Below are 14,881 nucleotides of genomic sequence, written 5' to 3' on the forward strand. Positions count from 1 at the left end.
GCCAGGGACCAAGAGAAGGCAATTGTCCCCAGGTTCAGGCTGTCTTTTTGTCTGTTAATGGAGGGCTAACCTCTGCGCTCTTGACTGTGAGTTGGATCCCAGGGGGCTACGGAGAAGAGGAGAAATCAGGCAACGTCAACTCCCCCCACCTCCATCTGTTGACTAAGTAAACTTTCCATTGGTGCAAGAAGAAGCTGGGATGAATTTGCCCCATTTCCTCTCCTCCCTGTGGCTCCCTCTGCCTTGTGATGCCCCCCATGCTGGTTTTTCAGTGGCTTTAGGGGGCGTCTGGCAAAAAGGCAGGTCAGAAAAAGAGCGCCTTCTGCTTGCAGTTCATAGCATCCAACCCAGTCTTCTCTCTCTCTCTCTCTCTCTCTCTCTCTCTCTCTCTCTCTCACTCTCTCTCTCTCCCCCATCTTTTTCCTGCATTACTTTCCCCCCCCCTGTGCAAGCCTGCCATAGTTAGGCTGCTCTGCTTTAAGCCTGCCTCGCTTTCTCCAGTTTGCTTCCCGAGTCTGTGCAAGGCCTCCACTTTTTGAAAGACGCGTGTTTGTGCCTCAGCGAAGTTCTCTTCTGCCCCCGTTTGCACTTCGTTCATCTCCTTCACCGTGGAGCTTTCCTCATCGATTCCAAGTGCTGTCAATCAAATTCACTATCTATCTGTCTAAGCCAACTAACAGGTCCGTCACACCATAGCGTGACCAAGGAACAGACCGGCTGCACAGATGAAGGGGGGGGGGGCTCTGTCAGTAGAATCGCATGCAGTTCTCAGTAACTCCCACTAAGTTCTATAGGGCACGCTTAGACTGGTGGTTGCAATTTAAAATTTTTTATTCCTTTTGTTTATTTTGGGACCCAGAGTGGCTTATATTGTTCTGCTCTTCATTTTATATATTTAGCTGGTGGTGGGGAAGTTGTCCTGGATTTTGTGGCCACTGGGCAGGGAGGCGAAGGTTAGAATATAGCTTTCTATTCCACTGGGGTCCCTGAGCAAATCTCTTTCTTTATCCCCTGTAGGGTTATGGCTCCCATCGATTCGGGCGGGGGGGAGGATAAGTAAATGCTGTCCTGGGTAGGGGTGGGGTCACAGCCTGCCAATCATCCTTTTAGCCACCGCCATCCCTGAGGTAGATGGTAGTTTCTAGCTTGAGGACAGCTGCCCCAGCAGAAGCGAGTGATAATTCCCTTTCTTCAGTCATGTCGTTTCTACTTGTGATGGAAGGGACTTTCTCAGGGGTTGGACTCTCCAAGGGGCAGAGCAACATAGAGCAGCTTTGCAGCCTTCCTCTTTCTGGTATAAAGTCCTTCTCTTAATTTGTCTGTGTCCACTCGACTGGCATTCCTCTCATAAAATATCAAAACACACCAGGCATTTACCGAATTTGAAACACAGGATTTGGCGTGGGAGTCCGGGTCTTATGGATTCATGGCCCTCATGTGTAGGTTAGACAAAACATATTTGGGATTGACTCTCAACTAACATACCCCAGACTTGCTGTCCCGTACATAGAGGAAGGAAGGCCTTTAGAGCGACTCACATCCTGAACTTTTGGCAGTTTCGGAAAGCCATCTTCAGCCACTGCTGCTTGGGGCCATGCGAAAAGCTTGGTTTTGTCCAAGCGTCTTGTTGGTCAAAATCTTCTATGCTTGGCATTCGTAATTAGAGTGGCAGTACATTCGAGGTAATAGCAGAAGTGCTGTCAAGGCCCCTTTGCTCTCACACCGATGAACGGCCCAGGCACACCCAACCAGTTGTGTGCTTGACCAATCCAAGAGAGGTATGTAGATGATATGTTTCCTGGTTGGTTTGCTCCATCCACATTCGAGGAGACGTGCTGTTGTAACCCTAGTTTCTCCAACAATATTGGTTGGGGATGGAACTGCCTTGGAGTATTTGAGCCTAGGAATTGGACCTAGTCATGTTGGGGCAGCGGGGCCATGTGCGAATGTGCAGAATCACCGAAACTACACTAGGCGGTGGAGGAGATGTAGAAGAGTCAGTCTGCGAAGGTTATCTGAATATGATGTCCGTATAGCTTCACTCTGTAATGTGATGGCTTCTTCGTGAAGCCAGAGGAGGGTCTGTGACTGAGAGAGAGCACGTACTTTCCTTGCTGAAGGTCCCAGGCGTCTCCAGGGATCTCTGATAGCAGGCTTTAGGAAAGGCCTTTTTCTGCCTGAGTCACTGGAGAGCTGCTACCGGTCAGAGTAGTAGACAGTATTGAGCTATGTAGCCCCATGTCCTGACTCTATATAAAGGCAGCTTCACAAATGCTCCCTGGCCCTATATTGGGTAGCTTTGGTGAGATGCCTTCCTAGGCTGGGAAGATGGCTCATGATGGGTAAGGCGGCTTTTGAAGGTTGGGTCCTGAGAACGGAGGAGCATTTTGGATTGCAGAGGCCCAGCCAAGTACCTCTGTTTTGCGTCGTTTGTCGCTCGGTCTCACGCCTTTCGAAGTGGGCCGGGTGACCGGGGACAGGCCTTTTGCTTCATTTCTGATTTCTCTGCCGGGGTGCTCTCCTGGGCCGAAGAGACCGCTCAATTAAATGGTGCTATTTTTTTTTCCAAGCGCCAAATGATATTGCTAGATATTTTCGGCAGCCAAGCAGTTAAAAGACCCTTGGAGGAGAAGCCCACACTCATGAATGAAAGGCAAAGTTTGGCAAGGTGCCAGCATATGCTTTAAGGAGTGGGGGCAAGAGAGCCAGCGCGGCAGAGCTGATGATGGAAGTCGTGGAGAAGGAGGGGGGGGTGAAGCAGTTAGCTGGCTCTTATGCCACAACCAACTTTAAAAAAAAATTAAGCGATAATTCCATGTCCTGAGGTTACAAACCGGCTGCAACTGGTTTTATTTTTTTCCCCTGCCCCCGCTAGGCATCATGGGTAAAAGTAAGCATCCCCCCTTTTCTTTTGTTTAATATAACGGCACCACAGATGATTGGCAGGGACGTGCCCGTTCCGCAACTGGGCTCCGGCAGGTCCCTGGAGGGGGATGGCACGCCGCGGCCGCCCATGTTCCACCGAGGGGGCTTCTCGTGAAAAAAACCCTGGCTTTCCCCCCTGCCCTCGTGTGCTCGCAATCTGTCTTCCCCTCCGTCTGTCTGTCTCTCCCCTCCTCTTGACAAGTAGAGGAGCGAGGGAGAACACGCTACCTGTAAGTAGTCTGTCGGACTGTCTTGTTTTATATATATCTCTATATATTTAACAAAAGGGTCTTTAGGGAATAGGCAAGACCTCGTTTTTTAAAAATGTGTCTTTTATAGCCACAAGCTGTCCAGTGTTTGGTTTTTAACATTTTGGGGGGGGGGAAATCTGTGTAGTATAATTTTTTTGAATTGCCCCCTCCCCCTGTCCATGCGCTTGCTGATCTTAAGCCGCAGAGGAAGAGGACGGTGGGGGGGAGGAAGGTAAAGGAGGATTATTTGGGGAATATGGCAAAGAAATTCTATTGTCTCTCTGGCGTGCTGATAGTTTGATAGAATACCCCGAACCTTCTCTCTCTCTCTCTCTCCCCCTCCCTTTCCCCCCTTCCTCCTCCACCCCGCCTCCCTTCTTTTCATGTCAGCTACAACCCTGCTCTGTGAATGGAGGCAGCCAGCTGACGAGGGAGAGGGCTGGCACCGTGCCAAGGGCTGGAGACGCTTATGCGCGTGTGTGAAGTGTATACTGAGCACAAAGGGGGGGGGTAGAGTCGGCGGAGGCCTTCCTTGCAGTCTAGGAAATCGCAGGCTATTATATAAGGGAGTCTGCGTCACCCTGGCGGATGGGAGGGGGAGAAGGAGAAGAGGAAGGGGAGAGACAGGTCTTCAAACCACATTCTGCCTCCCCACCCTTTTATTGTATTAAAATGGCCGGGCGGTCATTGAGCGAATGCCAACATCCTTCATTCTCCAGCTTCTCCCTCCCCCTCCAAAAGAAAACTCTGCAGTTTAAGCTATGATGATAGCTGTGGGAAGCGTGTGTGTAGGGGGCAGAACCACCTTCCCCACCCCTCTCTGATCTCCTAGCATTAAAGAAATAAGACAGCAGACACATTGAAACCTTTCTCAGGTGCTGGAATTCATAATGTTCCCCCCCTCACCACAGGTTAAAGATTCCTTCTGTAAGGGGTTTTTAGTTTATTGTGATGGAGCAAAAATTTTGGTGAACCAGTTTTTTTTTTAAGCATCTATTCCTGTGCCTCGTGGCCTTGATTGTCCCCATGACAAGCCGGGCAAAGGTCTGCCTTTTCCCGATTTCCATCATTCTCTGCTCCGGAAACCCCAAACTCCACTGACCCTGGTTCCTCAGTGGCCAGGGAAAGGCACTCCATGTATTCCTAGTGTGTAATTGTTATTCCTTCGGCTCTCCCGTGGCATTCCACTCCGGTGCGAAAGTTCGAAGACGAAACTTCGGAGAACCTTGACCGAAACGGAGGCCTAGATTCCACAGACACCCCAGGGAACTAAGAGCTCGACAGAGGTTTGCGGAAGGCCCCCCGCCTCGTTACTGGTGGAGGAAGGATTTGAACTCAGCTGTGGCTCTCTCTAATGTGGAGTGGTCGGTACTCCTGTGGCTTTGAGGCAAGGCCTGGGAGGCCCTGCAGACTGTTATAACATTGAAATTAAAAAGCGGAGCCATGATCGGGAGAAATGTAAACGCCCCAATGATGCATTGCTTTCCCCCATAAATGTATTGGATCCCAGGAATCCATTTTGCTAGTGGTGGAGCCTCCCTCCTGTGAAACGGGTTTCCTCCACTTGAGCAGGGCTCTTTGCTTCACCCAAAGGCTTTACGCGGGTTCATAGATTCCAATCCAGTTTGTTATGCAGCCTCTCTCCCCTCTCCCATTAAAAATAGGAATTCTTTTCGAAACAGTTTGAGCCGAGGGTATATATCGATATTTCCTCTGCTTTCTTCTCTTCCCTCTCCTCCCCTGTGTGAATCTGAGGCCAGGTCTCTGTGCACATTACAATGCGGTGGTAATTTTGAGATGGGAGAAAAGACTTGAGCGCTTCAGGCTGCAGGGCGGGGAGCACTTTTTTAATGTCCAGATAGGAAAACGAGCATAGCAAGAAGTGGACTGGGCGAAAATCTCTCCAATGGATGTCCTAATTCTTGACTCGTAGGAGTTTTTCAGCATATGGGAGCGTTCAGAATGGCACCCCAGACTTGCACTTACCTCCTTTCCACCCTGCTTTGTCGTATGTATAGATGTGGGATGGTGGCTGTAACCGAAAGGCAACCTGAAGGTTTTCAGCCTGACCTCTCGTCATCCAGATGTTTTAAGCACTGGGAGCTGATGTGAGAGCCGGCATGGTGTAGGAGCAGAAAATGCGAATGGTTTCTAGTTCAGATCTTGCCTCTGGGTTGCTTTAGGCAATACACTGTATTCTTCCAGCTGAGATGGGATGTAACAATTCTGGCCCTCCTTGCTGAGTTGTTGTATGTACTAGAAAGTGTCCAAGCGCTTTATTACTGTGGAGAACGATAAGAGCGCTGGCTTGGAACGCAGGCAGTTCCTGGTTTGTTCCCCGAGCACTCTGGTTCAAGGGGAATTGGGGAAGGACCTTTGCCTGAGATCTCGTAGAGCCACAGCTAGTCAAAAGAGATGATCCTGAGCCAGATGACGGGTGGCCTGACTCGTTATAAGGCAGGTTCAATAGCGAAGGATTTCTTTTAAATCTCTTGGCGTGGCCCTAGCCTGAACTGCAGAGCTGGGGTCACTGGATCCTCTTGGAACAACTTTGACTGCCTTTGCATTCGGCCGGTTGCCCAAAGTTCTTATCTTCGCTTGTGGAAATTGAGCGCTGTGTCCCAGTTCTGCGTTTCCCTCTTCCCGTAGCCGAAGCGCTCCCTTCTCCTCCTCCTTGCCCCCTCCCGCGACTACGCTGCAGAAAGGAGACCACTTTTCTCTCCAGAGCCTTTACGATGTACCGTTTCTTCTTCTTTACAAAGAAAGCTTTCCCTGTTTGCTTGGTTTGTTCACCTCGGAAGGGCTGTAAAGGAGAGAGAAGTGGAGCTGTCTCGGTGAGCTCAAGCTTGGCTAAGGAGAGGCCGTCAGCAGCCGCTGCCGCTCACGAGAGCTCTGTGATGCTTTTGAAAACAGACAGCGCTCTGTCTGGAACTGTTTTTTGTTGCTGCTTCTCTGCAGTGCTTCACGCACAGACGGTTGAGATCCTTTTCTCTTTCTGCAATGGATCGCGATGGAATTTGGACTCCGTGCTTCTTGGACGGAAGACCCACTTTTCTTGTAAGCCGAGCTTTCTCTTCCTTCGGTCCCTGATTGTCACATTCCCCTCCCCCAAACACAGGCACAGTTGTGGCGTAGCACGTCTCTCTGCGAGTTGCGCGTGGAACGAGAACGTGAACAACTGTGTCGTGACCACTTACGGTCCGAAGGGATTATCAGGGTTCAAGGCAGCCTGCCTGGGCAGCAGGGGCGAGTCCCGGTGTCGATCTCTTTGCCTCTCCTCCTCTCTGGTCTGCCTGGCTGTCAAGTCCCGATTTCCTTTTTAGGCGATTGTCCTTTTTATAGCATTGTGTGGAAACCGTTTGTCTTGGGAGCCAGCCATTTTGTGCGTTCGGTCTTGAAATGCATCTTTATGACGGCAACAGTGCTTTGCATGGAGCGCGGGCGGAGGAGTTGAGATGTCGCAGCCAGCGGCGGGGGGGCTGATTGGAGTGACACTGAGCCAAAGGGTTAACCTGCACAGTGGGCTTGAAGAAATCACCTTGTCAAGGGTTTAGTTTGTGCCTGGGCTTTCTTTCTTTTTTGGGGAAAAGCGAAACAAGGATCTTGGAATTCAAATATGTCAAAAAGCTGTTACAGGCAGCACAGTCAGGGAAGGCTGAAGGTAAGAAGGATGGAGGCCAATTCAGTGTAGTGAGATGGATAACTGCTATCAGCTAGGATAGCTTAAGGAGCCTCCATGTACAGAGGTAGTATATTGAGAATAGCAACTACTGTGAATAACCTGGGAGATACTAGTGAAGGACGGTGCTTTCTGCCGGTGGAAGACGTCTTTCTTCCGCAAGAGGGAAGTATCTCTGTCAGTGGAAGAGGTCCACAGCGTCTGTTTCATCATCTTCATAACTTGACCGAGAGCTTCCAGAGGTGTCTGCCGGTCCCTACCAAAGTTGGGAGAGTGGCCTTGATACTCCAGCAGCACAGTTCTTTACTGGTGCATGGAGACTGCATAAGACATTAAAATCTTTCTTGTTTTATTTATTAACATTCTTTTAGATCGCCTTTTTTTTTTTTTTTTTTGCAAATGCGAGTTCAAGGCAGTTTACAGTAATGAATCTTTACAATGCTGGTTGATTAGTGCACCAAATTCCTCGGGGACCTTGGACCATACGGAATGTATCCCTTAGGTGCTAAAGAAGTGAGCTGTGACTCACGAAAGCTCATAGCCTAGCACAAATTTTGTTACTCTTGCAGGTGCTACTGGACTCTTGCTCTTTTCTACTGCTACGGACAGACTAACACGGCTTCCCATCTTGATCTATCCCTTAGGTCGGGGCTTGATATATCCAGGGCACCATGGCACATAGAAATTTCATTGTGCTACCCAGTATTTTCATCAGTCATTTCATGTATGTACCTCGATTATTCTCAGAAGCACAAAGCTTATTTAGGTGAGGGACAGAGGTTAGCTTTTTGTCGTGATGACAACCAGGGTTACGCCATATTTATTTATACACAACACTATTGTTACAGCTTTTTTAAAAAAAATGACAAGCACCTGTGAAGAGTTTAAGATTAGGCTTTGGGTAGCAATTAGAAAGCAAAGACTGAAAAATGGATCCTAAATTTTTGGGCTGGCTCCTAAAGCTGTAAAAAAAATTGTCACGGCCTGCATTGGGAGTGATTCCAGTACCTTAGAAATAAACCCAGAACTTGCTAACAAATGCACACAACTCAGCTCTGAAAACAGTCGGAACCCACAGCATACGTGTTGCTTGATAGCTAAATAGAGCCCCCCCACCCCCGGTATACCTCTGAAGTCTGGGTACTGCCGGGGGGGGGGGAGCACAAGAGGTTAGAGCCATGACTGTCACTTTTTCAGAGGCTGACTGCTCTTTGGTGCTGGACTAGGTTGAACTTCGGTCTGATCTGGCCAGCCTCGGAGCTATCTAGTAGGACCCAGCAACTGGCAGCCCCTAAATCTGGCCTTGTAATGGGTGATTGCTGGCCCCAGCGGAAATGGAAGGTGGTTGTGGATGCAGGCCATTGTGCCTGGGTGGCATCGGGGTCAAAGTTGCCGCTTCCCCTCCAACTTGTGTAGATAACCTTCACCCTTTCCCAGGGTTCCTCTGTCTCCATCTGCAGGCAATGGTAATACCGTTGATGCGTTCTAGCGGGCAAAGGCGTCACATTAAGGTGCTGTGATTTGTGGCTGTGGTGTTTCGCCCACAGAGGGACTTCCTTCCTCCATCCCTCTTCACTTGAGCTCTTTTTGGAAGGGGAATTACGGCACCCCAAAATTTCCAGGCTCTCGAAGGCTCAGACTATTCCCCGGAGCCTGGAGTTGTCCTCCATTAGAAACAGGATGTTGGACTAGATTGACCTTTCGGCCTGACCCAGATAGGCAAGGCTTTCTGCTCTTCAGATGAACCGCTAGCGCAAAGCACTGTTCTGTGTGTTTTCGCTTGGAATTGGTCCCAGCAAACAAAACCACCCAAGACCTTTGAGTCAGATGACAGCCGGTCTCATCCATGTCAGCCAAGCAGGCTCTTCAGAGTCCCCAGGGACTTGCTCTCTGCAAACCTATTTGTACTGATAATCCAACTTGTTTGTTTTCTCAGATTGACGCAGCCCTGGATCTGTGTTGGATGAGATGGCTCGGGGAGGGGGAGGGATTGGCTCCCTAGATCCGTCTTCTTGATATCTGCGATGCCGCTGCTTCTTTTCTGCCATCCCCAAGGATCTTCATCCCATGCCAGAACTTAGTAGGGTACTGACCTACGGGCAACAGGCTTTGTTCCTGCAGATCTTGGCTGCTGCTTTAAACGTTTTGTCATTTCCCCACCCTCTTCGCAACACAGAGCTGCCGTAGTGTAGAAGCCAAGAATGAATGACAAATGAGGGAAGCGCTCAGTTTGAATTCTGCCCCCATTGTGAACTCGCTGGGTGACCTCAGACATGAATTTGTCCCACAGTCTTTCGCTATGCACAGCAGTTCTGTGGCAGATGTGCAAAGCCTTTCGTTGGCAGATGGATCAGTCTCTTGCCGCTGAAAGTTTTAAAAAACCACTGCACCAAACTACACACGATCTTCTTGTGGTATCAACGTAATGTGTGAAGCATCTCTGAGCAGTCAGGACTTGCTGAAGTCCCCATAATCTCTCTGTTTGGTTTGATTGGTAGCGAGGGTGGATTGATAGCGGGAGGCGGGGTTAAGTGGGGAAAAACCACATGGCACCCAGCAAAGCCTCTGTCATGGACCAGCAGGTCAGAACAATGGCTAGAGGTTTAATACCGGAGGAGGGCAACTTACAGCAGACATATCTGGGAGATTGGGTGTGTAGGTGCGTAACAATTTGCCAAGAGCAGCAGCTTGATGCTCCCCCCAAACAGTAGATCTATCTCAAGGGCGGGGTGCCGTTAAGAGCCATTAAAGGCGACCAAGTGGCCCCATCTGGTTCCCCCTCCCTGCTTTTGGAAGTGCTGACTTGAAGATGCTGGCACTAGAAATGGGGAGAGCAGGCGCCCAACTTGGGAGCCCTTAAAAGTGGGTGGGGACCCAGATGTAGACTTCAGATTGGAAAAAAAATATTAGGAGCTGGTGCATGGCACAGTGGTCAGTTAGGGTGTCAGGCTAGGATCCGGGTGACCCAGGCTTAAATCCCCGCTCTGTCGTGGATCCTTTTTGGGTGATCACGGGCCAGTCACACACACTTGGCCCAACCCTACCTCACAGGATTGTTGTGACGATAAAATGGAGGAGAAGAGAACAGCTCAGAGCCACTTTGGGGAGAAAGGCAGGGTACAAATGAAGTTAATAATAAGTATAAATTTGCTCACCCTTGTTTTATATGGTGTTTCTAGCTAGTTGGAAGGCCAGGCTAAAAGCCAGTCAGGACTGCTTGCCTCATCAATGGAGCCTGAGAGGCCAAGGAGTTTCTGTGGCTTCCCTGTGCTCTGGGTCTACCTGTGGGTCCAGGTTCTAATCCCACAGATGTTCGAGTGTGTGCGCTCGCCTGCAAAAGTTCTTGGGTACCGTGTGTTTGATGGCACATGAGACGTAGATGGGAGTGGGGGGTAGGGTCAGCTCGTTGGCTTGTGCCATTTCTCTGCATTTACCACAGTTTGATTCCTTTCATCCTTAGTACCCTTGGGGTGCAATTTTGCTGGGATTTTTGGCCATGCTACCATTAAGGAAAAACAAGGGCCCATGTCTGTTTGTTTCTGTGTCTCAGCAGCGCACTGCCCAATTTCAGTTTCTGTAACCAAAACCGAGTTGTCGTTGGGCCTCTGCATACTTGCAAGGTATTTCCGCAGGTCTCGGAAATTATATCTGATACCCGTAGCAACTGTTTTGGTAGCTGGGAGTTGAAGAGCAGGCCTGCCGGATCAGAAGAGGGGTGCCGTCCACGAGCCAACCCAGTGCCCTTGAAGAATCCAGCAAGCAGAGCGCAAAGGCAGAAGTTCCGCAAAGATTTTTTTCCGCTGGGCAAAAGCTCTCAACCATGACTCACCTTGGACAGTGCTTCCATGTAGAAGGTGGAGGGTCGCTTGCGCTGATCACCCACCCTTGACTGCATGCAGCGAAATAGACAAATTCTGCAACCCCACATATGACAGCCTGTGTGTGTTTTGCACGTGGTGCCCTTGGTAGGAAAATGGTCACTTTTGAGGCAAGCATAAAATTGATGAGACTGACTCATTTGTGCATCTGTTTTGTTTTTATTTACTTCGTTTGTAATCCACCTTTTTCATGGACAGCAGGATTTGAGTCCAGAGGCACCTTAGAGACAAACAAGATTTTCAGAGCGGAAGCTTTCAAGAATTCAGAGCTCCCTTCTTCTGAAGATTCTCATATCTGAAGAAGGGAGCTGTGTGACCCTCGAAAGTTTCCGCTCCGAAAATCTTGTTGGTCCCTAAGGTGCCACTGGACTCAAAACCTGCTGTCCTGCTGCAGACCCAACTAAACTTTTTCTCGGAGACTCAAGGCAGACGACATTTAAAACAAGCAATATGAGTAGAGGGGTGAGAAGACAGTGCAGTTGAAGGGTTGGGCTAGGATTTGAATGAAGACCTGGGTTCGAATCCTCACTCAGCCATGAAAATGACTGGACAACTTGGGGCCGGTCACATGCTCTGAACCTCACCTACCTCACAGTGTTGTTGGGAGCATAGACTGGAGGAGGAAAACACTCTGTATATGCTACCCTGATCTCAGCCATGGAGGAAAGGAGGGGAAGAAGTGTCCTGGAAATGTATCTCTCTGAATGGTGTCCCTCTACTGCAGTGTGAAGTATGGTGGCTAGGAGAATGAGCTGTGATACATTTCGGTTCCCATCTGTTCAGAGCACTTACTTTGTTACAACACCCTGAAAGGTAAGCAACCACCATTTCTCCAGAGGAGTTAGCCGTGTTAGTCAGTAGTTGCAAAATAGTAAAGAGCCCAGTAGTACCTTTAAGACTAACCAACTTTATTGCAGCATAAGCTTTTGAGAACCACAGCTCTCTTCATCAGATGCCACGGCATCTAACGAAGAGAGCTGTGGTTCTCGAAAACTTATGCTGCAATAAAGTTGGTTAGTCTTAAAGGTGCTACTGGACTCTTTACTATTTAGCAACCATCATTTCTTTACTTACTTCATTTTTGCCCCACCTTTCTGCCCACTGGTGACCCAAAGCAGCTTTCCTCATTCTCCTCCATTTTATCCTCACAACAACCCTGTGGTGTAGGTTAAGCTGAGGATGTGTGGCTGGCCCAAGGTCATCCAGCCGGCTTTTATGGCAGGGCTGGGGTTTGAACCTGGTTCTCCCAGATCCTAGCCTGACGTTCTAACCCCCATGCTGTAGATGGGGAAGTAGCAGAAAGTCACCTAGTGAGTTTGTGTCAGAGGCGAGAGTGCAGTCCTAAAGAGAGTTACTCCAGTCTAAGCCCGTTGAAACCAATGGGCGTAGACTGCAGTAACTCTCCTTAGGATTGCACTGTAAGTTGGACCAGCTCACAGAGGCCTCTGGTTTGGGTTTGTACACATGGCTTAGTGGTAGAGCATTGGCTTTGCATGGGGAGGCTCGCAGGATTAATCCCTGGGTCAGTAGCAGGTGATGGGAAAGACCCCTGCCTGAGACGTGCTGCCAGAAGACGTGCTTGTGAGCAGGAGAGATGAACAGTATCATGACTCAGCTTTGTGTGGCTGTGTATGAATGCAAAGCATTAGGTAAGGAGGGTGGAAGGAGGAGGAGAGTGCCCTCAAGTCATCGCTGACTTATGGCGACCCCTGGTGGGGTATTCAAGGTACGAGATTTAGAGAGGCGGTTTGCCATTGCCTGCCTCTGCAACCTTGGTCTTCCTTGGAGGTCTCCCATCCAGTTACTGACCAAGGCCGACCCTGCTTAGCTTCCAAACTCTGAGGTGATCAGGTCTGCTGAAGGCACCGTTGTCAAATATAAATGTGCTCTCTGTTGTAGTCCTGAAATGAATGAAATCCCGTCTTCACGTCATAGTTGACTTGCGGCACCCCCTGCCATTGCCTGCCTCTTCAAGCCTGGTCTTTGTTGGAGGTCTCCCATCCAATTACTATCCAAGGCCAACTCTGCTTAGCTTCTGAGATCTGACGAGATCAGGCTCACCTGGGCTATCCAGGTCAGGGTAAGTATGGTGGGAAGGCGGTAGGACAGGTAATATGAAAGGAAGAGATTGAGGTGTGGGAGAAGATGTGAAGGAAGAAAGAAAACGTTGGGGAGTTCACCTATATCTACATTACAAATGTAATGCTGGTGTAGCAAAATCCCTGAAAGTTACTAATCCAGAGGAGTTAGCCATGTTAGTCTGTAGTTGCAAAATAGTAGAGTCCAGTAGCACCTTTAAGATTAACCAACTTTATTGCAGCACTAGCTTTTGAGAACCACAGGTCTCTTCGGTTAAAGGAGCTACTGGACTCTTTACTATTTTAAAAGTTATTAATAATTATTAAGACTAACCAATTTTATTGTAGCATAAGCTTTCGAGAATCAAGTTCTCTTCGTCAGATGCATGGTACAGAAACTGGTCAAATATAGAAGAGGAAGGGAGGAGAGAGAAGATGCAGTTAGGGGGGAGAGAGGGAGGGTGCAATCAAAACATTCCTTTGCTAGTAAATGTAAACATCTCCTTTTGGTGTCCTTTTGGGGTCAGTTGGCTTGAGTGAGGCTTCAAGGGAGTTTGCCCTGTTAGTTTGCAGCAGTAAAATAGCTAGACCATCCAATTCCTATGTAGTATAAGCCTTCGATAACCACAGCTCTCCCCGTCAGATGCATCTGACAAAGAGAACTGTGGTCCCTGAAAGCCCACGCCAGGCGCCACTGGGCTCCCCCAGACCCCGCCTCTGTAAAGGAAATCTGTTACCTGTGGTAATGTGATAACCATTCATAGTCCCTATTCAGTCCCAGCTTGACAGAGTCAAATTTGCATATGAATTCCAATTCAGCAGCCTCCCGTTGGATTTTGTTTTTGAAAGGTTTCTGTTGAACTACAGCGACCTTTAAGTCTTTGATGGAATGTCCTGGTAGATTGAAGTGTCCTCCCACTGGTTTTTGGATGTTTCCATTTCTAATGTCAGACACAAATCTGACAGTTTCTGTACCATGCATCTGACGAAGAAAACTTGATTCTCGAAAGCTTATGCTACAATAAAATTGGTTAGTCTTAAAGGTGCTACTGGACTCTTTTTGATTTTGCTACTACAGACTAACACGGCTAACTCCTCTGGATTAATAATTATTATTACTGCTGCCAACGCTGATTTGAACAAAGGCCTTGATCTAGGAGTTCTTGTCGAACTAGAAACTGAAGGCTACTTTGGACATTGCATGGTGGCGAGAACAGGATTGCTATTCAGCGTCCAGAAAGGCCTGAACCCCCTTTGCTGACCTCGTCCCTTGCGTCGCTTCACTCTTATAGGCCAGTTGCAAGTCAGTAAAACCCGAGTTTGGTGGAGAAGAAATTTTAATTTTTAGGGCTGTCACTCGCATGCCAGATTTTGAGGTTGTTTTTGTTCTGGGGGGAAAAAAGGAACCAAAAAGGAAAGGTAGCTTTTCGTTCTAAAATGGGGAGGTGGGAACACAACTTCATTGTTGACTTGCAAGTTAACATTCCGTTCCATGGCTGTCTCAAGAAAGAGTGCCACTTCACTCAAAGGGAATAAATCAGTGAGTCGGTTAGAAAGGAGGTGGATAATTGCCAGGCAGCAGTTCTGAATCGTCCAAGGGTCCTGATTTTTGAGATGTGTGCAGTTCAGATGCATGGCTTGCACACGTCTTCCTCCTGCCGCCCCTTTGAGCATGCCTCTACTTGTTTAACTATTTTTGGCTCTGTTTTTGCACTTAAAAATTCTTCTCCAACCCAGCTCGCTCCAGAGGGCAGGCAGGCTGGGCTGCAGTTTTAAAAAGATGCCTTCGGGCAGCGGGGGGAAGCATATAAATGTCTGTGGATGTGTGTGTTTATGCGCGTATTTTTTGTATCTCTTCCATGACAAGCTGAAGCAGCAATAAATTATGCAAGTATGTTCTGTGGCCTGCGGGAATGAGTGAGGGGGCACATACTTCGGATCCTTCCTTGGGTGTAGGGTCACTTAAGTTGGGGGGCACCTGGATAGCCCAGGCAAGCCTGATCTCGTCAGATCTCGGTAGCTAAGCAGGGTCGGCCTTGGTTAGTAATTGGATGGGAGACCTCCAACGAA

The 14,881-nt window shown here is 48.8% G+C and overlaps 1 protein-coding gene across 4 annotated transcripts in view; it reads left to right on the forward strand.

Annotated features, from left to right (window-relative positions):
* Positions 1-14,881, forward strand: part of GATAD2B (GATA zinc finger domain containing 2B) — a 63,876-nt gene that overhangs the window by 20,678 nt on the left and 28,317 nt on the right. For 3 of the 4 annotated variants that reach the window (XM_055001216.1, XM_055001242.1, XM_055001233.1), the window contains exon 1: positions 2,952-3,155. The exons of the other annotated variant lie outside the window; for it this stretch is intronic. The gene's annotated coding sequence lies outside the window, so the exon portion shown is untranslated. Of the gene's footprint in view, positions 1-2,951; positions 3,156-14,881 lie in introns of those variants that run through there. 4 annotated transcript variants of the gene reach the window in all.

This window comes from Eublepharis macularius, chromosome 1, assembly GCF_028583425.1.
Source record: "Eublepharis macularius isolate TG4126 chromosome 1, MPM_Emac_v1.0, whole genome shotgun sequence".
NCBI classification, from domain to species: domain Eukaryota; kingdom Metazoa; phylum Chordata; class Lepidosauria; order Squamata; family Eublepharidae; genus Eublepharis; species Eublepharis macularius.